The following is a 23,651-nucleotide window of genomic DNA, read 5'->3' on the forward strand; positions in this document are numbered from 1 at the left end:
TAGAAAGTGCTGTAAATGCATGTCCTGTATTATAGAACAGTCTTAAAACATATAACTGAATGTAAAGATTCTTACAACTCTACCAGCAGTATACTAAACTGCTAACAAAAACAAGTTCCAGCCACTGTAAACAGTGTTGCAGTCATGGCATTTGCTGTAAAAATATTTTAAATTGCCAGTGTTTCTAGTTTGTGTTTTACAAAATGTCATCCTGGTACACAGATGAGTTATTTTTTTCATATTTTTATACCAACTATTCAGCTTAGCTTTGTTTTAACTGTACCACACATTGAGAAGAGCAGCTAAAGGGTAGAACCTCTTTCACTGAAAGTGACAAAGCAGCCATTTTCCAAGTATAAACAGATTCTTAACAGATGCATGCTTCCTGTCAAAACATGTATGAATAAATTAGTCCAGTCACATTCCTGTCACACATCCAGGCATACTGAGTTATATATTTTTTTATGTTTCCTCTCTGCAGTTCAGTCAGGTTTGTGTTCCCACACAGTTCCTTGGTTAGAAAGTGATCTGTGAGTTGTGTGTCCCTCAGTACAGGCACAGCTGTTGTAGCGGTCATGTCACTTCTGTTTGTAATATTGTGGAACTGAGGTGTTTTCCAGCCAGATTTTGCAGCACCTCATTTACCAGTTAATGAAGCACACATACATAGTCACCAAATCCCAGCATGCTATTTAGTATTCTCTCATTCCTCAGCCATGTAACAATGAACTAGGCCTAGAATACTGAGACAGGCTATCAATGCCAAAATGAATCAGAATTATTCTTTCACAGATGACAGAAATGAGTAAAGCAGACCTTAATGAAACTGAGATACAGTACTTTAACTGCATCCTATAAACTGAAGCATTCATCTCAGCTGTCCTATTCTACAAAACAATTCTACAATCAGAAACAAGTTTAACTTAAACCCATGAGAACTAATGAGTGCCTGTCTTCTAAAACAGACTGTTTATCAAAGTTAATTAATGAATCAGCTTCATAAATGCCGGCATTTAGGAATTCCATAGTCTAGATACAAAAGCATACATTGTGTTCATTCATTGTTGATTTTAAATGTGGCACTGTGTTATTTAAAATTTTAATTTCACTTGGATTATCTACTGTCAACAAAGCTTGATTTTATGCTTACAAACTGTAACTTAAATCTAAGGCAGCAGCTTCCTACGCAATTACAAGCTTAATGCAGTTCCAGCTGTTTTTACTATAAACACAATTTAGTTCACCAGGCAGGCAATGATCTTCCAAACTGTACTATGGTAAATGTTATAGCAGTAAATATATTTTTGCTTAGTATCTCAGCCATTCTTTACAAATTAATCATCAATTATTTAGACAAATGAGCGTCAATGCTTTGCAAGTTTATATTAGTCTAGTTCACATTCTTAGTCTTTTTACTTTTAGTAATTAAGGCTATACTTTTTGTCATTTAAATAATAAGCACTTATAGTCACTGTGGTGAGAAAACAGACCATTAAATGTCAGCATAGCCTAAAACTACTCTTACAGGGTTGTAACAAGTCTCACTCCACATCTAGTACTGAAACCAAGTCACCTCTCACTATAAACTACCATGTCAGCACCTGAGCACAATATTTAGTTCCAGTAAGTTAATTATGATAATGACAAGATTGTAAAATTATTATTCTGTTTCACTGATTTAATAAAGACAAGTTAACAAAAGTTATGTACAGCGTAATAAATTAGCAATGTTAATGTTTTTGGTAAGTATTATTCGGTATAACTAAGGACTTGCAGCTACCTCTGCATTTTTAATGCACCTTATATTTATTTTTATGTCTATGTATCATTCGGTAGCACTAAATAATATTAGTTAGTACTGTATTAATACAGATCTAATGGGACTGGTGCTCTACCCCACTTCACAAATTCAAAAAAGAAACACAGTGTTCATTTGTTTAACATGTTGTATGTGGCACAGTAGCCATAACAGAAAACTTGTATTAGTCCAAGACTCTGTAAGAGAATATGTGAGTGTACTCGATAGGCAGTAATGATTAAAGAAGTATTGTACTTTGCAATATTTATTAAGGCTATATGCCTATCTGCATGGTTACAGATGCTGGCATTCTCTAATGTTGTATCTACAGATGTACACTGATAATGCCAGGTTACATTTGTTGGGGTAGTCCTATCATCATTCTATGTGTTTGTCATCAGGCTATTTATGTAGCTTACTATTGTTTCACATGTGCTTTTTCTGCCTCCCTACACCTCCTTAACCACATACCCTAGAGGATTAATTCCCTAAGCCCCACCACCTGAATGCTGAACTTGCCAATTACTGTTTTCAATGGAAAATCACTGCTAGTCTAGTTTCCAGGCATCCCCCAGATTTCACAAACACTTACTTTTTAGTTTCTACAGCAGGTTGGATCTGGAATAGTTTAATAAAAAATTAAACCTTTGGGATTAGTAGGACATGCATTTTTTTTTTCATTATCCAGTTGCATTAAATTGTCTTTTGAATATGTTTTTTAATTCAGTAACATTTTTTTATTTTCCTCTTTTAATTAATATACTACACCAATTAAAAGCGTAGTGCATTAGGTGGTACAGCTTTTAGTACTGTTATGCATTCCACATAAGCATTTTACCCTTTACTACTTTGTTGAATGTTGTATTGCACTGTTTTGTAATTTGGTATTCAACAGCACACATTACAGTAGTGTTGGTGTTAAACTATTGCTGTTTTGTGATACAATATACAGTATCACACCTTAGGGTAGACTTTTTGTTAGTTTATATTGCTGTTTTATAATGTGGTATTCAACAACACCCATTACTGTAGTGTTGCTGTTACACTGTATTAGTGTTTTGTAACACAGTATATAGCACCACACATTAGGATAGATTTTCTGTTTGTTGATGTTGATATTTTTTGTGATATGGTCCACATAACCACCACACATTAGAACATGCAGGGATTTAGCTCATTGGCAATGTACTGAGCATATATAAAAATTCAGGGTAGTTTTACTGCTGCAACTACCTGTGTCAACATTTTCAAGTGTTATGTAGGAAACATTTGTTTCTATGATGCCCCTTATTTTAACCAGTATATGTTATTTTATAAGCATTGTATTGATTTATTGTTCAATGATAAAGGTCCTGTCTACATGTTCAAAATATTTTTATACACATACAAGGGAACTCCTTGGGCACTTCTTTTACTGATAAAATACAAGCAATGTCCATTGCATTTTTGGGTGTCAGGCTGACCTGAAAGAGGATGAGATACAAACCACCCATATTGGACATCAATATATATTGATAAGTTTTCTTTTACCTGAGACTGGTCACTCCCGTATAGTGAACTTTTACATGCCAGGAGATTATGTTCTGAGTAATGCAATTTCAAAATGCAGCCCATGATATTTTCATGAGGATGAGTACCTGGGCTATTTACTAGCCTGTTTAACTTTGTCATGCCAAAGGGTGAAAGGTAGACTACAACAGGTATAAAGAATTGTGAGAATCAACAAATTCAAGCCCTCATGGGGTGTTGCAGTGGACACCTTTTTTCATCTATGCCATGATCCTTTTTTTGAAGCATGACAGCAATATTCAGGACGTTGTGACACATTGTAACTACTGATCAGGTGCTGGGCCTGACAATAAAGGAGAAACCTTAGACCATCGCATTAATGGTCATTTATTTAAGTCTCCAGGGATACAACATTATTTAGAAGGTGCTATGTATGGTCTCTTTTGTTCCTGCAATATATTTTATGCTGGACAATCTAGGAGACAGGCTTGTGTTCATATACAGAAACTACAAGTCCAAAAGCTATGCAGTTTGAAATAACACATAATAAGGATATAACATCTTTGAGAATTTTCATTATGTATTGTGCAAAGGTGCTGGGCCTGACAATAAAGGAGAAACCTTAGACCATCGCATTAATGGTCATTTATTTAAGTCTCCAGGGATACAACATTATTTAGAAGGTGCTATGTATGGTCTCTTTTGTTCCTGCAATATATTTTATGCTGGACAATCTAGGAGACAGGCTTGTGTTCATATACAGAAACTACAAGTCCAAAAGCTATGCAGTTTGAAATAACACATAATAAGGATATAACATCTTTGAGAATTTTCATTATGTATTGTGCAAATGCAGATTTGTTTTTAATGTCACTAATGTTTTGTTGACTAAGGAAGCTTAGTAAACATTTTTATATAAGGCCTTACCACCAAGGAGAGTAAACAGTGAGTTATGCATGAAATACTTGATTTAAGAATTCAGTCAATTAACTATTTCTTCTTTGTTACTGGTCAAAATCTTAAAGCTGAATATTATTTAAATGTGTTGGTTTTTCCTTTGTTCTTACATACTCTGAAGGTGTTCAGCTGAGGTGCCAGTATGTACAATTTTAAATTTGAAGAATAATGTGCTGTCTTTTTTTTTTGGTCATCACTGTGTGTTTTGATTACTTTTACTGTAAGATTTCTGCTCTTGCTTTGTAAAATGGTATACAACACCGACACATTAGCACTGCACATTTGGAGAGTTTCGTTGTTGCTTTATATTGCACAGAGAACTGTATACATTATGATGACTGGGGACAGTGAGTACAAGGGCAGGCCTTGCATCATGTCTACTGCTTAATGTTTACTGTTTAATCTCCTGTAGTTTCTTGCACTCTTCTGACTTGTAGGGAGTGTCAAATGTGCCACTGTAAATAGCAACGCATTGAAGTTTTAAACCTATCCCGGGCGATTCATTAACCTACACAATTACAATACGTTAGCATGATGAGTAGCAGAGCTCATGGCATATGCAGGCTGGTTCTTAAGCTTACACATTTCCAAGCACCATTTTGTTGCCAGCAGCAGTGTTGGTGGTCATGAAATGGTGCTGGGAATCATGAGCACACAATGTAAACAAAATTGCTTTCCTGTAGATATTATGTGAGCATGTGCAGATAGCTTCTGTAAAGTGAATTATAGGACTGTAAATACAGGCGACATAAAATCAGGAGAATGTACACAGAATATAATATTAATAGTGCAGAGATAAGTATGGGGAGGCTAAATGAAAAAAAATGTACTCAGCTAATGCATTTAAATGTGATAATGTCTCAAAGAAGCATTTTTAATGGAAAGATGTCCATATTGATGGCAAGAAATAATCCTGTTTCCAACTGTTTACTCTTATACACATCTTAAAAATGTACATGCTGACAATGGATGTGAGAGGGACACAATGCAACATTTTAAGAAAGGGAGTAAATGTGATATTAATGTTGATAACATGCTGAATTGAGATAATAGTTAACAAGAGCAGTGAATACATTAGGGGCTATTCCCATACAGTGCAGTTATCGAATTTGACATGTAGATACAAGGAATGTACGTGTGATAACTGTCTGTAGTGCTGTATCCTGCACTCCCTCCTGTATAAACAAGGCATGAGCCGTACAGCTGTTGTGTCATGCATACCAAAAAGGGACATGTTTTTCCATTTGTTGTCATTGGATAACCATTAATAGGGGAATATATTAACTTGACATGTCTCAGATAAGCGTGTGCTTTATGTACATGTACATCATAAACAGTAATAGCAATCAAAATACACAAAGGACAAATGATAGCATAGATCAGATAACATTGCAGTAGCTCAAGGTCTCCATTTGTAAATAGAGTGCATCTACTACATGATTATACTGGGTATGCTGACAATGACTGTCATAACATGTAAACAACACAAACACACAATAAAGTGTCCAAACACAGGTCCAACCATACCTTATGATGATCTGGCATCATGCCATACAGGAAGATATGTTATGTAAGCCCTCATATTCAATAAAACTTTACAATGTAAAGAAAACAATTCTTGTAATACAGAAGTGTATGGAGGAAGATATGCAATAGATTGCATTCTAATTTGGAAATTAAGTAATGCCTGTGAACAATGGCATACTCAACATTTGCACCTTGCCAGACTTGAACACATGCCAGGGCAGATACCAGAAATATGTGTATCAACCAGTGACACCACAGAAATAGGCATACTGTATGTTTCTTGATGAACATACTTGAAGGGCTTACAGCCCTTCCCTATTTTAATGGGTATGGATTATATACCATGGAGGGTGATGCATTAAAAATGTTGCCCTCTGTCTGTGCAATAGATACATACTTAGCCTGAGCCACTCCTGTCTGACACAGCTATGTGACAGACAAATTTTATCAGATTCAACCCCCTGTCTATCATACTACCCACTCTACAGAGCTGTGTATCGACTGAGTCTCTCACATGACATACCAATGGATCTTAGCAAAAAGAAATGCAATTAATATGTGAAGTAATAAAGGACATTTGAAGAATAATGTGTACAATATGATTTTTGTCAGAATGATGACAAGGAGGTAACTATGTCAATGTTGGCACAACTGTGAGCATCGCAATATCAATGTTTCTCGGCCAAGGAAGTGGTTCCTATTGTTTTATACAACAACACTGTCCCAGATTTAAAACATACAATATCTGTGTAGTTATGCTGTACAAGTCATGAATGAATGCCTGTGACGCAGGAGCACTCACACCACAATATTCACAGAACAACTGTTTCAGTGGTAAGATATTACAAAATGACTTTATTTTTCTTTCTCCAGATTAAACACTGAGAATAATGACATCATGCAGTGCTATTTGTGTAATGTCAGTACATTCATATAGTGTTGCTCTTTGCTGGAATTCAACAGCAAGCTATGTAAGTCCACTGACTACCAACATGCGCATGAATCATGTGTCTTAACAAAGCCGTGAGACTCCACCTGTGTGAAGTTATTACATCATATGATTGTATCGCAATTTGTATGTATGACAAAAAAGGGCAGGGGGAGATTTATTCCACTGTGATTGTACATATTATAAACACTTGTGGATGCTCACTGCATAGGTAGGGGATCTCTGAAACACATCCATATCCAGCATGAGAACACTGAACCCCAGAACTGTCATTACTGTCTCCTGTCTCAGTTGTCTGGGTCAGTGCCAGACCTGGCATCATCATTTTAGCAATATGACACAAGACCTTTTCAACCCTGCCAATTCAGGCACTGAGGCCCCACTCAATAATGTCCTTGAGCAGCCCTATCAGCTCCTGCCCAGTGACAAAATCACCACCTCCACTACTACTGGTCCTGGAGAAAACCACTGCATGGGACAGAAATACCTGATGCAGGTGTAGCAGTTGTGGAGGCAATGCTGACAGGTTGTGACACAGGTGTGCTGGCTGTGGTGGTGCTGCTGCAGCCACTTGTGGAGGTACGGTGGGTTGAACCCGAGAGGTTGATCTACCTCACTGTGCTGATTATCATTTTGCTTTCAGCCACAATGTATTAAAATTTAGAAAAACAAGGAGAGGTGTGGAGGGGGGGGGGCAAAAAAGAGAGAATTAGATCAGTGGCATATCACATTACCTTGGCCACATCCAGATATGATGGTAAGACATTAATGTATCACAAAATCAATGAATCACAATGCTATGATATGACTAATAGAATTATGTATTTCACCGTGCTATTTCAGATATCTGCTTTCTAAGGTAATGACTGCATTTGCAAATTATGAATTGCTAATGTCATGCAGTACTCAAGTTAAAAGATTTTATAAATAGTAGCCTGTAAAAAAATCAAATATATTTTTCTAGGTATTGAACCCACACACAATTAATTTGATGTGCTCATTGCCGGATGCAATAACCAAGAGCTATTGAAGTAGGTATGTAGGTATGATATAAAAGTTAAGTTATGCTTTCTCAAGATGATGTAAAGTGACAGACTAGGAATACTTCTATACCTTGCAATCAGAACAAACACATACTTACACCATGTCTCTCTATGACGAGTTAGTCTCTCCTGATGCATCTCATAAGATTCTGATATCTCAACTGCAGCTCATACCTCTCAACTGTCCAGATTTTTGCAGAATGTCCAAAATTCTGCCTCATATTTTTGGTCTGTTCCTCATAAAATTTGTGTTTTTCTGGCAAATCACTGGGATAATCTGAAGATGGAAGTCATCAAATAATAACATACGTTTGATTTTTAGATTTCAAGTTCATCAGAAAATGCATGTTAACACAAACCATGCTACTTTATTAACTTTCAAAGTTTTAAGAGCAATGTTTAAAATCTGTCTCTATTTTTGGGCCTTTGTCCCCCCATTTTGCCAGGCTTTGTCCAGATTTCTTCCACTGACAGGTTGAGAGGTATGCTGTGTGTGTGTGTGTGTGTGTGTGTGTGTGTGTGTGTGTGTGTGTGTGTGTGTGTGTGTGTGTGTGTGTATGTGTATGTGTAAAATGAATAACTGTGTTGGCTGGCTAATTAATGGCTTATCATAGACAGGCTATGGGTCAGTATACTCACACAAATGAAAGCTGTTTGTAGTCTTAAATTCATCCTCCTACCAGCTCAGAAAGTTCTGCTTGTGCCTCTTCATGTTACTGTAATGGTGCCAACATTACTCCCCAGAGCGTGGGATGCCAGTTGCTCTGGAGACAGCCTTGGCTAAGCTATTCCAAGCCTCATCCTTATACCAAGACCTGATATATTCCCCTTGCAGTAGCCTCTGGCTATAGCACTTCACAAGGAGTGCCTCAAAAATCCTGGTCACCTCAACACCCCACCTTTGTGCTCAAAATGGAGCACCATCCCTATCATTGAGCTAGAAATATGGGTCTGAATTAGCATCTAATGCAGATTTCCCATGTATCAGCTTGTGCACAAAGATGCACAGCCTTGCCAGCTGCATTTACACATCTGGAATCACAGTAATGGCTTGCCAGAAACATTCTCACTGAGTATACCAAGATGCACAGAAGGTATTAAAAAGAACAGTGACATCTGGCCATGTGAAATCTTCAAACTATTGAGAGATGTCCCAATGTTAAACACTTACATGCTTTATGTTGTTGGTTATAATCATGGTTGTTTGAAAGAAAAATTGTATGATTTATTGCCATGTTGGGAATTAGGTCCTGGTAAGATTGAGTAGTACCACCTGGGAATTGAACCCTTGAGAAAAAAAGGATAAAATGATTTTTGCTCATTAACTGTCACTGCCACAATAGAAATTTCAAGTTAAAATGGCAATTAAAGGCATACTACTTTGACTGAATGCAGAAATACTTAAAAGTTGCTTGTATGTCTGTGACTTAACTTCATCGTGGGACTGCATTTTTATGTAAAAGGTAGTGTTTGTGTTTGTAAATACATCTCAGATGCATGCAGTTGCATGACCTTTAGTAATACATGGTGGGTTAGGTTACATGCATACTTCGTAAGACATACTGTCAGAAAAACATAATTATTGCATGCGAGAACTCAATGATTATAACAAAAATATTGTACACATCATACCTATGTATGTGCATTCTACATAAAATATCATCACTGTCGTGTTTAACATAATTTGCACACATTATATTGGGCTTCCATAGCAAGCAGTAATGATACATTTCTTGCAATAAACATAATTATGGTACTCATGTGCATTTACTGGTGATATTCTTAATCAAAATGTTGTGACAAATGGCATTAAGACCCCTCTGTAAAAACAGCTGTCAACTAGATTTGAACCATGCATCAGCTGTTTTTATTCTTTAAGGTTATTGTATTTGTACCATGTGCCACAAGGAAAGTTACCTGACAGGTGGAATTTGTTTACTGAGTAATTTCCAGAGTACTGACATATACACACACACTGTCACCAGGCTGGTGTGTGCTACAGAAGGCAGCCTACATTAAATTTTTCACTTTTTCTTTATGGAGTAAACCATGTTTGTCAGCAAAGAGTAAATGCAAACGGTATTAGAAAAAAATGAAAGAAAAAAAGCTTGCAAGGAAATTAATTCAGTCAATGGGTATACCTAGCAATGATCAGAGCAAGAAATGCATTACAGTGATACATTCATCCTTCTCACATCTCCTTGCAACATCAAAATTTAATTTCTGTCACACATCATCAGAGTTGTAGTTAATGCCAAATGATATGAAAGTGGACAGAGTGGACTTAACATTTTCTTAGCAATACTGTGCTTAGTTAAATTTTACACAACAGAACACCGATCTAACAAAATGTGTATAAATATGTATTCAGACTCCCCCTTTGTAAAATGATCTGTTAATTGTATTCAAAGCCTGCATCACCGGCCTTATTTCTCTAAAGTCACTTCACTTATACATTGTAAAAAAAATTAACAAGCACAGGAATCTGTCTGTTTCCAACCTCACCACCATGAGTGTTGATGAAAAAATAAAAAAATAAAAAACAGAGAAACTAATGGTCTTAAAACTTTGTTAATAAGCTCATTAACAATAATTTCCAAAAATCCTGAAACCCAACCAGTGTTCCAAAGCAACAAGCCTTTATTTGTTGCAGACAAGTGATCCTCAGTAACAAAAAATCAGAAATATTTTAACAATGTTAATCATCAGCTTTTATGTATTTAGATGTAGGTGTGGAAAATATAAGTATTGTTACAGGGTTTTTTTTGCAAAGCACTGACATTTTTCCTGAGCTGTTAATAACTTATTTTTTATGCACACATACACATGGATGGATATTTTAAAATTAAATACAAATATAATAATTTAAAATTAAATACAAATAATATAAAATTAAATTTTAACAGGGTTTTTTTTGCAAAGCACTGACATTTTTCCTGAGCTGTTAATAACTTATTTTTTATGCACACATACACATGGATGGATATTTGCTAGATATTATCAGACAGAGATATTTTTATATTTATAGTGTTTTAGTTCGATTTTTTATGTATATGTTATGCTTTTTTTTAAATATATGATATTGGAATGTGGGTTGCAAATAGATAAGTGGTATTTTCCTTAACTAGGATTTAGTTTGATCTAATCAGTAGGAGTGTGTGGGGGTGGGTACTTGCTGTTCTAAAATACAGTTTTACAGCTCTGTTTATATTGTTTGCCATGAAAAGTCTGGTTAAAAATTAAACAATAGGTATATTTTCCTATCATTAAAATATCTGTTATTAAAAGGTGCCATGATATCTTTTACATCAGCCTGAGCTACATCCAACTATGTAGAGGGGATGTCAGTTTAATGTCTCATCAGAAGGATGGCACACTCAGAAGTGCAGCACCTCCCTTATGCTGCAATGCAGTGTCAGTACTGGAAAATTAATCTCTGTTCTTGGTGTGGGAATAGAACCCACAGCTTCTGATCTTCCTGCAGCCAAGTCAAGTATACAACCTGTTGAGCCACTGACACTACTCTTCATAAAAGAAGAAAATAGTAGAGAAGCAAGTACGAAACCTTGCAGTAAACCTTTCTAAAGACAGACTGATTGGGAAATCAAGGTATGAATTTTGATAGAGAAGTGGCAATTGCTGAAGTAGTTTTGGAACCAAGGTAGAGAACTGGCATTTAAGCCTATTTGAAGTAGGTGGTGGAGGAGGATGCTGTGGTCAACAAAGTTAAAGACTTTTGTAAGGTCAATAAAGAGGGTGTCAATGAGCTGTCTTCTGTCCATAGATAGTAGTGTTTCATCAGTTAGGGTCCATAAGGTCATGAGTGTGCTGTAACTGGAACAGAACCCACACTATTTATGGGAGGATTGTAGGTAGTGATGTATTGGGTGAACTGAACGTAAATCATTTTTCAAGCAGTTTGCCTAGAGTGGGCAAAATAGAGATTGCCTTGTACTGGGAAGTTTTGATGGGGTATTGTTTTTTGATAATGATGATTTTCCATACGTTCGGTATAATATTTTATGTTAAGCAGAGAGAATGAAGATGTGTTACAGGGGGTTGTGAGGAAGGCCCTGCAGTAGTATTTGAACCAGTGATATAGACCATCTGTGCCTGGTGGCCTGACATTTTTTTATTTGTTGCAGAAGAGGTTCTTAATCCTTTGTTTTAACTTGTTTAAATCTGGGGGGATAGGAGAACAATGCCAGTGTTAGAAAAGGTGGGTAGGTTTTGAGAATTCAGAGAGGAAGTCAGAGAGAGAGAGAGAGAGAGTAGCTTTTGCTCTGGGTAGGTTGTTTTGAATATTCTTTCCTATGAGTCATTTCACTTCTTTCTAGAATTGTTTTGGTGATTTAGCTGGGGATTTTTGAAATATTTTCATATGTCAACTTTTGTATTGCTATATTTCTTGTGTTGTGAGATTTCTAAGTTGGATATATTGTTGCCTGTTGCTAGAGGTGGGATTGCTTTTCCATGCCTGTCATTCATAATTTCTAGGTTTTAAATGGGATTTCAATTCAGGAATTAATCAAGTATTTATTTTGGTTTGTAGAGTCGAAAAAGTATAGTGAGGAATGTGTCCTGCAGGGATTTGAGTGCACTGTTGACAGCTTCTGCAGCAATCATGGGATTTTTTTAGGTTTAATTTGAGAGAAGAGTCTGTGCAGCAGAAGGCTTCTTTAAGTTTGTTGATGTCTGAGTCTGTCTTAGGCCTGAATGACATTAGTTTGGGTGGAATTTTTGTTGTGGGGTATATATTGTGAAACTCATTATGCAATGGCTTGCTGGTACTCTATTAACAGTTCAGCCACTTGCAATATTAAGGCTTAAAGTTTGTTCTCAGATGAAGTGTCTTCTGCAATCCAAGATAACAGCTCAAAAATGAAATAAAATAAAAGAAAAGAGGATGGAGAAGTGTAGATCTTGGCAAGGGGTACCCAGCCCATTATTAGGGGAAGATGGGAATAAAATGAAGTGAGAAGGAGGAAGAATCCTTTTCCTTGTGTCATACTGTCTGCATGTATTATATACAAACAAGTTTTCTCGTAAAGATAGTATTTGGTATTTTTCTCCAATAGCTTATACTGATATGTACTATTTGACCGAAGTAAGTCAGTCTTCCCAGTAAGCTAAGTAATAAATCTTAATTGATCAAAGAATTATCTGCTAATGTATTTTTGTTTAAAAGGGACCTGTAAAATGTAGGTAAACATACAGAAGTAAGGATAAATCTGAGGCAACATCATTCTTGTGTGGGCGCAACCCAACAACCTTTTGGTTAACAGGCTAACCAACTGTGCTACGGAAGAAGAATGGTGCTTACTGTAAGAGACAGATGTACCACCTGGTGAATTCCCCAAGAGGGACGTCTTTTTTTTAAATACTAGGTGGCAGATGCAAACAATTTGATTTTAAAACAGATTATTGAATTATATACAGCATAGGCTATGCATGTCATTTGATACCAAATGACCCTAAGCATCTGGCTTAGGAACTGGATTTGCAGCCTTTTAATCATCCAGCATCAAAAGTGACTATGGTACCTATTGACCCTTTATATTTGCTATTGTTTGTACTGATGAGCCAGCCAGCATTTAATTTGTCTCCCCAGAAAATGACATGAATACCAAAAAGGTAGGTCACTCAATCAACTTGCTTAATCTCTAGGTCACCCAGTCAACTTGCTTAATCTCTAAGGCCACCATCTGAAACAGTAGGGCAGTAAAATAATGATAACATTTTAATGAAATTATTAAACATAATTAGCAAGTATCGTACCCGCATGACTCTTCTGCAAGTGATATATCACAGGCCAAGCTCAGTGACCCAATCATTACATCTCAAGCTGAGTGTGCTGAAAGAGCACATGCTATTCTGAATACCAAAGAAAATCACAGGACATAACTTAATAGCTAATAAAAAGTAAGTATATGGAGCCAGTAAAATTCTCTCCAAAACAGCCTTTATTAATAATGAAATGGATCAGCACTTTCATCTAGGCTAGACATTTTTAAATCCAGATAAAGAGACTTAAATCTAACATGCATTTGAAAGTGGTACTTTAAATTGCATTCACAACCTAGTGCATGTGTCAAGGGGAATGGGGATAGCCTATTTATTTATTTATTGACGTTTGTTTACCGAGAAAGTAAAACTGGGAACAGATGCCATTTTTCAGTGAATACATAGCATAGTAGCAGTCAATATAATAAAATTTGCATTGATGTTCACAAACATTAATATACAAGCATTGTAGTAAGAATTTACAGATAGAAGAGTGGTACATAACATTGGTAGGAGTAATTTAAGAAATACATTAGTGTGACATATTAGAGGGGATAAGCAAGTTTAAACGTTAATAGAGAAGTAGAGAAGGAGCAATGATTTGTGGTAATTAGAAGTAGGTATGGTAGTTTACTAAAAGTGAAGTACTAGAAGGGAATAAGCAAGTTAAGTGATTCAGTACTTTAAAGGGAGATATGAGAAGGTCATTGAAGGATGTCAGAAGACACTATGTCCAGATGAGGAGCAGGGACAAAGTCAGGAGGCAGAAACGTAGTCTTTTAGTAATGGTTTGAAAAGATGAAGGTGTGAGATAGACCTTAATGATATAGGAATGTTATTCCAAGTGCTAATTACAGCATTGAAATAAAGATTGACAACAACCCTTTATGATTTGTAGATTTTAAGCAGTTGTTTATCATTTGACAGAAGGGGACAGTTGTTAGACAGAACTGGAGTATGGGGCCAACTGCTGGGCTAGCAAATGGGGTGTAGATGATTTTGTGGGTTAAGATGAGCTGGGTATAAGACAGGTGGTGAGGAAGTTAGAGCCAGTTAATGTTTTTAGTGCTAAACAGTGGTAGGTCCGGTAAGGCTTTTTGCAAGCAAATCTGGCAACTTTGTTGTAGCATTGTTCAGGTTAAGAACTAATTGAGGCTTGTATTATTACAACAGAGTAGGTTGGTCAAGATAGGTGCACAATATAGGAGAAAGAGGAAGTGGTAGCTAGACAATAAATATAAATAAATAAAATGGGTAATTTGCATGTGGGAGTGTCTCCTGAGTTGGAAAAAATACCAAACTATTTGAAATCCAGGAAGTCCAGGTGACTAATGGCAAGCCAATGTGGTGGACCAATGAAGTAAAGCCAACAGTGTTGCTGACCAGTAATGATAGGATGTGAAGATAGACTGAGTGATATCTAGCAGAACTGGTATCATATAGGAACAGGAACTATGAGTTTTAACAAGGCAAGTAGAGATGGTTTCCAATGGCGGGAGCTGGTAGTGGGTGAATGTGGGTTTATAACAAAGGTCCTGATGTCCTGATAATCACCCTATGTGCACAGAATGCATGAACCTGGATGAAGCCAACCATATTAGTTTACGTAAGAAGAGATTAGTATGCAGCAATTGCTTTTTTGACATTGCAAAAACAGACAAAACCAAGCAGATCTTTTGTCTCTGATACAAGGAACGTCTTCAAATCCAGTTTGGAACTGATCATAATCCTCTATATTATGTGTTTGAGGGCTGGATGCCAAGAAATTCACCTTCAGAGCAAAGATCAAGAGGTGAATCCTGGCATCCATGTGAAGAACATGTTATAGTAGGTTAGGATTGGAGATCTGATCATAATTCTTTGCAGTGCATGCAGCTTTATATGCTCCGTGTACTATTAGTTATAGCAGAAAAAAAATAACACAAAATGCTTTGTTGTTTTTCAAAACTGCAGAGCATTTACCAAGTGCTATCAGACAACACCACATCTTTTTTTTTTTAAATGCCTGTCTTGATGCCAGGGAAAGACAGAAAGTCCAGGATATATTACTAGCATAGACAGCTGGTAGAAATTAAGCTGTTTTAAATTATTCTGCTGTCATTTCCTTGCTGGTACTGGCAGGTCTTAGTGCCTAGCATGAGACCCGATCTTAACAGTTTTTTTTTTGGGGGGGGGGTGATTAAACCCAGTTGTTATGATTGGGTTTCACACTACAGAAGAACTTTAGTAATTTGTCTTTTTCCTGATAATCACAGAGCTCTATGTACTGCAAAATATTTAGCACCAATTTATTGTGCCTTATCCACGTCAAAACAATACTAACAATAAACAGCCAGCAATATGGTTAATATAATTTGGTTCATTTTTATATACTAAATAGCTGATACAATTAATAACCAGCAACAAAAATAAACAGTAAGTAAGCTAAACAGTAGTGAGGAAAATTAGTATCCAAAATAAAGCTGAACCCAAAAAAGCAGTGAAAATAAATAGAAAGTAAGATAATTTAAGCAGCAAAGGAATGCTTTGCAGGCTAGTCTGCACCAAATGATTGTCCAGTGCTCTGCGCTCGAGTCTGAGTCAAAAAGACATTAAAATAAATAAAAAAGTAATTGATTTTATGGGCTTACAGAACACATTAGGTCTTATAGCTCTTTGTTCTACACTTTACTATAGGTCTAGGACCTGCACAGTATACAGCAGACTTTACAATTCCTTGTTTAAATAAAATCAGAAACTGAGCTGAGACAACAGTTAATCTAAATAACAAGCAGGATGAGTAATCAGTAAGAAGGTTTGTATCACCAATTTACCAAATTATTATTCCTTATCTGAGTCAAACAACAGTTAAAATAAGTAACCAAGTAGCACAGCCAAGATGATTAGCAGCTAAGAAATGTTTAACACTAAGTATCATAACCTCAAAATGTATCTGAACCAAAAAAATCCCTCCCTACCTGCTCTCACCAGCAAAAGGCCTTGGCCTGTGCTGTGTAACACACACATCAGGTCATATTTGTTCCTCACCCTCCTTGACTCATTCCTGCTAAGTATAATTCCTACTCACCAGTCATAGGCAAAGCAAAGAGACTGTTAACTTCACCAAAAACATATGGAAAAACATCAGTCATACCTCTGCCCTGTACTCTCGCTTAAACCTCCGCATCATCCTTCCCTGTTTGCCCAAGTTCAAATTCTCCAGATCTTGATTGAAGTGAAAGGTCAAAATCTCCTCCTGCTCTGTAACTCAAACTATCTGTCCATCACCTGTCAAATAGGCAGGGTTATTAGGACAACTCTGTCCATACCAAACAAGCTTTAATTTGATTTTGAATGAATGCAATCTGTCTGAGATTCATAAGTATTTTTTTATTTTTATTTATTTATTTATTTAGTTTACATTTGTTAACTGGGAAAATCCAGCTGGACCAGGTCCATTTTCAGTGGAGGCCCAGGGAGAAATGCTCCACAATTAAGAAGATTGTTATACAATGAGAAATATACAAAACAGTTAATAGAGAAAAACGTATTTACAAGTAGAGTTATTCATTACTTTGTTAACAACAGTTAAACAAGCATTGTATGACTAAGACACAGATTGAGTAATATATACAAGTGTTCAGACAGATATATTCAGAAGTTAGTTCCCAAGTAGTTAACAGGTTTTGCAGAACAAAAGTTATAGTTTGAAATAATTTTACAAAGGTAGTGCGTACTGCTTACAGTTTTAGTAAGTATGCATGGAAAGGAGCACAAAGGACAGTTTGGCATATGATAAGTGCAAGTGGTAAGTGATTCCAAGTAACATGACCTGGTTTTAAAAAACTCTTCCTTATTGCAGAAGTGTGTCTGTAAAGTGTTACAGCATCCCAATCTGTATCTCTTATGGGATAGTTTATTGGTTTCGTTAACCATATTGAGTGCAAAGAAGGAAAGGACAACAGTTTGAGAATTAAAATTTTAAAGAAAAGGATGTAATGGGATCCTATCTCGCCTACATTCACAACAGATGGGTTCGGAGCCGATCCATCGGCTCCGACTCGGCAACTAATACACTAGCACGAAGTCTCTCATTGGCTGGGCTACTCCCTATCCCAGGATGCACTACACCTGCTTCCCCAGATCTCATTGCCGCTTAACAAGCTGGACGTGGTCTCGACTTGGCTGGAGCTAAGTGGTTCTTTTTACCTTATTGGTCCTTGACCTAGGGAATTTTTGTCTATATTAACCAAACAGCTGTTTTAACAGCTATTTCTTACTAGTTCTTATTGTTTTTTTGTTGAGTGCTTGTTTCCAAAAAATTTAATTTGTTCAGTCGGGCAAGGCCCGTTTAAGTTAGAGGGCCTTTGCCCTACCTTTTGAGTGCTTTTAGTTTTTATTAACTTTTGGTTAGTTGTTTTTTGGGCAAAGCCCGTTTAAATTAGAGGGCTTTGGGCCGTTTAACTTGTTTCAAATTGTTGTGAGGTAAACTTTCACCAGTACTCGCGCCAGTGTGTCTCGCGCTTTTCAGTTGGCGCAATTTGTGTGTAGTGCTATACTTGTTGTGGTAGAGTAGTATTTCCTTAGAGTTGTACTTGTTGTGGCCTGTATCATGTCTAAGGAACAAAAGTCAGGTTTTAAAAAATGCACTCGGTGCAAATATAAAATGTCCATTACAGACAGTCATTCAGTATGTGTTTATTGTTTGGGGCCGAAACATCTGCAAGAGACTTGTAGCGTCTGTCATGCGTTCTCATCTAGAGTTCTTCAAGAACGCAAGAACAAATTAATATTGAAAGGGCTTATCAAGCCTTCTTTTGAGGAAGCCTTAGATCTACCTGTTGCTTCCAAAAAGAAAAGATCGTCGGCTCCGACAAGTCCGTCGGAGCCAACTTCTAAAAAGACAAAATTGACCTCTTCTGCCTCGGCTCCACTGACTTCGGGGCCGAGGGTCGAAGGGTCTGCCTCGATACCTCCTACCTCGGCTCCATTGCTTTCGGAGCCGCAAGTTGGAGTATCGAGAGGTGAATCACCTCCATCGGTTCCAATGGCTTCGGAGCCGGTGGAAGTGTGCAGCTCAGACTCTTCCCCCTCGGCTCCGGAGAAGGCTCCTTCGGTGCCGATGGTGGTCCATGCTGTGGTGGAGTCGGCGCTGATAGCATTGAAGCCATTTCGGAGCCGGTCCCCTTCTCTCTCGGAGCTGAGTGGAAAGTCTTCTCGATTGTCTACCTCCTCTAAATCATCGAGACTTTCAGATTCGGACCTGGATAGGGTTTTACAGAGGCTATTCCAATCTCCAGTGTTTACTAAATTGGTCTCGGCTCCAGCACAGTTAGCTTCGGAGCTGATCCCCCCTCCAACACATTCGATTCCTCCTCCAACCTCCTCGGAGCCGTTGGAGTCGGTGGTGGTGGAGCAAAGCGGAGCCATACGGTCGAAGCAGAGACCCCTTCGAGGTCTCTCGGTTCCGACTGTGCTTCCTACCCTGTCCTCCGGTTCAGGGTTTGGTACTGTGACCTCTTCAGCCGGGCCCGAGGGGAATACTTTGGGATTGGGTGCTTCGGTGCCTAGTCTTCCTCTCGGAGCATCGGCTGCTGGAATTCCCAGTGCCATCGTGGCCTCTAGACCAGTGACCTCCTTGGATTCTGGAGGTCCGGCCTTTGAGGCCATGAGGAGCGCGCTGGCCATGCCTTTGCCGGTTCAGCAAGATTTTACCTCACCGTCCCTAGATTTGGAGACTGGTGCCTCTGTTGTGTTGCAGCCCCCCGGCAGCGGGGCCCCAGGGCCTGAGGATACCCCCATCGGGTTCCCTTCTTCCGGGTGGTCCGTCCGAAACTGCTTCGGACGAACCCCCATGGAAGAAATTGTGTAAGAGGAAGCACGTAGACTCCCAAGATGAGTCTATTACATCGGATACTGACCTCGATGACGCAGAAGGGTCCCCCAAATCATCTTTGGATGATATCTCCTTCTCAGATATCTTGGAGATTCTGAGACAGAGAGGTGACTGGCAAGCCAAAACCCCTTCAGCTGAGGAGTCAGTCTTCCTCAAGGCCTTTGGGGCCCAGCCTTCCGCCTCCTGGGTGTCTCCACCCTTCGATGAACTCCTTGATTTGGTTTCTCGAAGGGCATGGGAACACCCTGATTCTGTGGAACCGGTGCCTGCGAGGCCCAATAAATTTTTGTCAGCCCCCTAGAAGGAGTTTCTCACAAAGGGTGTGCCTGTAGATGCTTTGGTGGTGGCTTCTGCCACACAGCAGGACGTGGCAGAGGCATCGACGTCTGTTCATCCTCCTAATAAGGATTCTAGGAGTATGGATAGGTACGGGAAGCGTACTCTGTCTTCAGCGGCCTTTGCCTTACGGTCGCTAAACTACTTATGTCATTTTACGAGGCTCCAAAGGGATCTTCTCAAAGAGCTAAATGACTCTCTTGTTGGTAACCTACCTGAGGCGCTGGCCCCAACTGTTGGCGCACAGATGACTACCCTCTTTTCTATTGTTAACTCGTCCATGAGGCTCATTTCATATGCGGCCAAAGGGGCGAGTAGAGCAGCGGGAACAGGCGTTGCCCTCAGGAGACAAGCCTGGTTACGCTTGTGTTCGTTCGCGGAGGCCTTCAAGTCTTCCTTCGCCGACGCCCCCTTTGATGGGTCATCTTTGTTTGGACCCAAGGTGAAGGACACACTAACTCGGTGCGAGCAGGAGGGCAAGACTTTGACTGCCGCTGGGGCCCGATTTTCCGCTCCTTCTAGGCCTTACCCCAAGGCTGGGAGAGGAGGGAAGATATGGTTTAGAAAATCTCAGAAGTCTTTCCCTACTCCACCTAGTGATTCCCCCTCCAGAGGCATGGGGGGGGGATTTTGGAAGACGCCGCCCCAGAGGTGGCAGAGGCCCCCGTAACTCTGGAGACCGCGATTCCTTTCGTGGTTCTTCATACAACCAGCGTTCCTGAGTTGTTGCCCGACTGTGCAACTCCGGAGCCAGTCGGGGGTCGCTTTGCGGTGCACCCACAAGCTTGGGAATCCATAACAAGCGATCAGTGGGTGCTTCGCATTACCGGAGGTTATATCATCCCCTTCAACAAACCCCCCCTTTCTTTAAGGGAAATCCCGGACGTACCACCCAGTCAGCGGGATCAGGCAGCATTAGAGGTTTAAAAGCTGCTAGAAAAAAGAGCCATCCAGCCTGTCCCCATCGACCAGATCGGATCAGGAACTTACTCAAAATTATTTTTGGTACCAAAAAAGACAGGGGACTTCAGGCCCATTTTGGACCTCAGTTCATTGAATCATTTTGTAAAGAAGTCCAAATTCCGAATGGTCACTCTTCAAGCTATTCTTCCTTTGCTGGAAAAAGATGCATGGATGTGCTCCATAGATCTCATTCCCATAGCTCAAGAGTCCAGGAGACATTTACGCTTCCGCCTCGGAGTCAGTCATTTCCAATTCCGAGCACTGCCCTTTGGTCTCACCACAGCCCCCAGGGTGTTCACCAAGTGTCTGGCAGTGGTAACTGCTCACCTGAGAAGTCTGGGATTCCAGGTGTTTCCTTATCTAGACGACTGGCTCCTTACTGCCACCTCCGAGCATCTACTACTCCAAGCGCTCAGAGCCACGTTCACCTTGGGCCGTTTCTTGGGGATCACGTTCAATTTGCAAAAATCTGTACTACAGCCATCTCAGCGTATTACTTTCATAGGCGCAGACTTAGACACAAAATAATGCGCGCCTTTTTACCGGCAGCAAGAATTCAGGTCTTACAAGATCAAGTCAAATCCTGTCTCCCCCTACAAAGAGCACCGGCCCATCGGATCCTACAACTGTTGGGCTCGATGGCGTCGACCATACTTTTAGTTCCCTTGGCCAGACTTCACATGCGAATTTTACAATGGCTACTGTTGGTTCAATGGTCTTATCAGGAACTTCCCTTGAACCACTTAATCATAATCACGGAAAGTTGCCGTCGAGATCTGCATTGGTGGCTTCTCCAATCAAATCTCGACCAGGGGCGACCCTTCATACCTCAACGTCCCATTGCCACTGTGACTACGGACGCCTCCCAGGTAGGGTGGGGGGGTCATTACCTGGACAGGTCGGTCCAAGGCACATGGCAGATCCAGGAAACGCATTTGCATATCAATGTCCTGGAGATGAGAGCGGTACTATTGGTACTCCAAGCTCTCCATCACGCTCTCCCACAGGGCCCGATTACTATCCTATCCGACAACATGTCGGTGGTGTGGTACATAAACAAGCAAGGTGGAACCAGGTCTTACCCACTATGCAGAGAAGCCATGAGACTTTGGCACTGGGCGGTAGCTACCAACCGCTTTCTAATGGCAATGCACATACCGCGGAAGTCCAATGTGATTGCGGACAGATTAAGCAGGACCATTCTTTTACCCCACGAGTGGTCCCTCAACCAGGGTATAGCTGCAAAAATCTTTGACAGATGGGGTCTTCCTTGCTGCGACCTGTTTGCCAGCCCTCACAATGCGAAATGCAGAGAGTTCTTCACACTGTTTCCTTCTCAGGGACAGATTCCCAGGGACGCTCTGAGTCACATTTGGCCCCCCGGTCTTCTCTACGCCTTCCCTCCGTTCCCCCTCCTACTGAGGGTGATACAGAAGGCCATTTACATGGAGAGCAAGATGATTTTGATTGCCCCGCACTGGCCTCGTCAAGTTTGGTTTCCTTTCCTACAGAGGCATGCGATAGAAGGTCCATGGTTTCTGGATCCGGTGCCAGACCTGTTGACTCATCAGTCAGGACGGCTTCATCCGTCTCTCAGGTCCCTGAAGTTGGCAGCATGGTTACTCCACTTCCATCCTTAGTCCGAGACAATGCTCTTTCGCCGGACGTGGTCCACATACTGTCTTCTTCTCATAAACCTTCCACCATCAAACTTTATTCCAGTAAATGGAAAAGGTTTGCCTTCTGGGCTCAAGAACGGGGTATAGATCCTCTCACTGCACCAGTATCGGAGGTTCTGAATTTTCTGGCCTCCCTTTTTCAGTCGGGCTCTTCAGTTTCTACCATTTTCTACCATTAAGGTTCAGTTAGCGGCGATCTCTAATTTTCATGCTTCATTTGAACCTTCATTGATGTCTCACAAACTTTGTAAGGCTTTCCTTAAAGGGGCTTGGCTCCTTAGGCCTCCTTTATCTCATCCTGTCCCCCCTTGGGATTTGAATATGGTTCTTGCTGCCCTAACTGCCCGTCCTTTCGAACCAGCTGCTACTTGTGATTTAAAATTTCTGTCTTGGAAAACGGCCTTTTTAGTAGCCATAACATCTGCTAGGCGAGTTTCAGAACTTCAAGCTCTTTGTTCTGATCCTCCCTATTTGATTTTTCACAAGCATAGAGTTTCATTGAAATTAAACCCTGCATTTATACCAAAAGTGGCCTCCTCTTTCTGTATTCAACAAACTATAGAACTCCCTGTCTTTTTCCCAGAATTCTCTAATAACGCAGAATATACTTTGCATCAATTGGACGTACATAGACAACTGCGTTTTTATTTGAATAGAACTGCTCAAACGCGGAAATCAAATCAATTGTTTGTTTCCTTTGCAGTGGACAAATTGGGTCAACCAGTAACAAAAACCTCCATATCTAAATGGATTAAAGATTGTATCATTTTTATTTATTCACAGGCTAACAAAGACCTTCCCTTTCCAGTCAAGGCTCATTCTACCAGGGCAATGGCTACTTCCGTAGCTTTTCACTCCAAGTTATCAATAGATGATATTTGTGCTGCGGCAACCTGGACTTCTCCGCACACTTTCATTTCTCATTACAAATTGGATGTGGTTTCTCGAGGCAGAGCTTCCTTTGGTTCCACAGTTCTCAGGAGTGTGTTCCAATGAGCCACCCGGGATGTAGGTGCTAGGGACGCTGTCCCATCTGTTGTGAATGTAGGTGAGATAGGATCCCATTACATCTTTTAGTTATGTACTTACCATAACTTCGGATGTATGGGATCCATCTCGCCTACATTCATAAGTACCCACCCTCCTTCCCCCTTCCATTCGGATTTAGAGGAGCTGTAGTCTCTTTTTTCTTGGAGATCTTTCTTGAAGAACTTTAGTTGGTTATAGTGAC

Source organism: Protopterus annectens, chromosome 2.part0, assembly GCF_019279795.1.
Source record: "Protopterus annectens isolate FY-2018-M chromosome 2.part0, PAN1.0, whole genome shotgun sequence".
In the NCBI taxonomy this organism is placed as follows: domain Eukaryota; kingdom Metazoa; phylum Chordata; order Ceratodontiformes; family Protopteridae; genus Protopterus; species Protopterus annectens.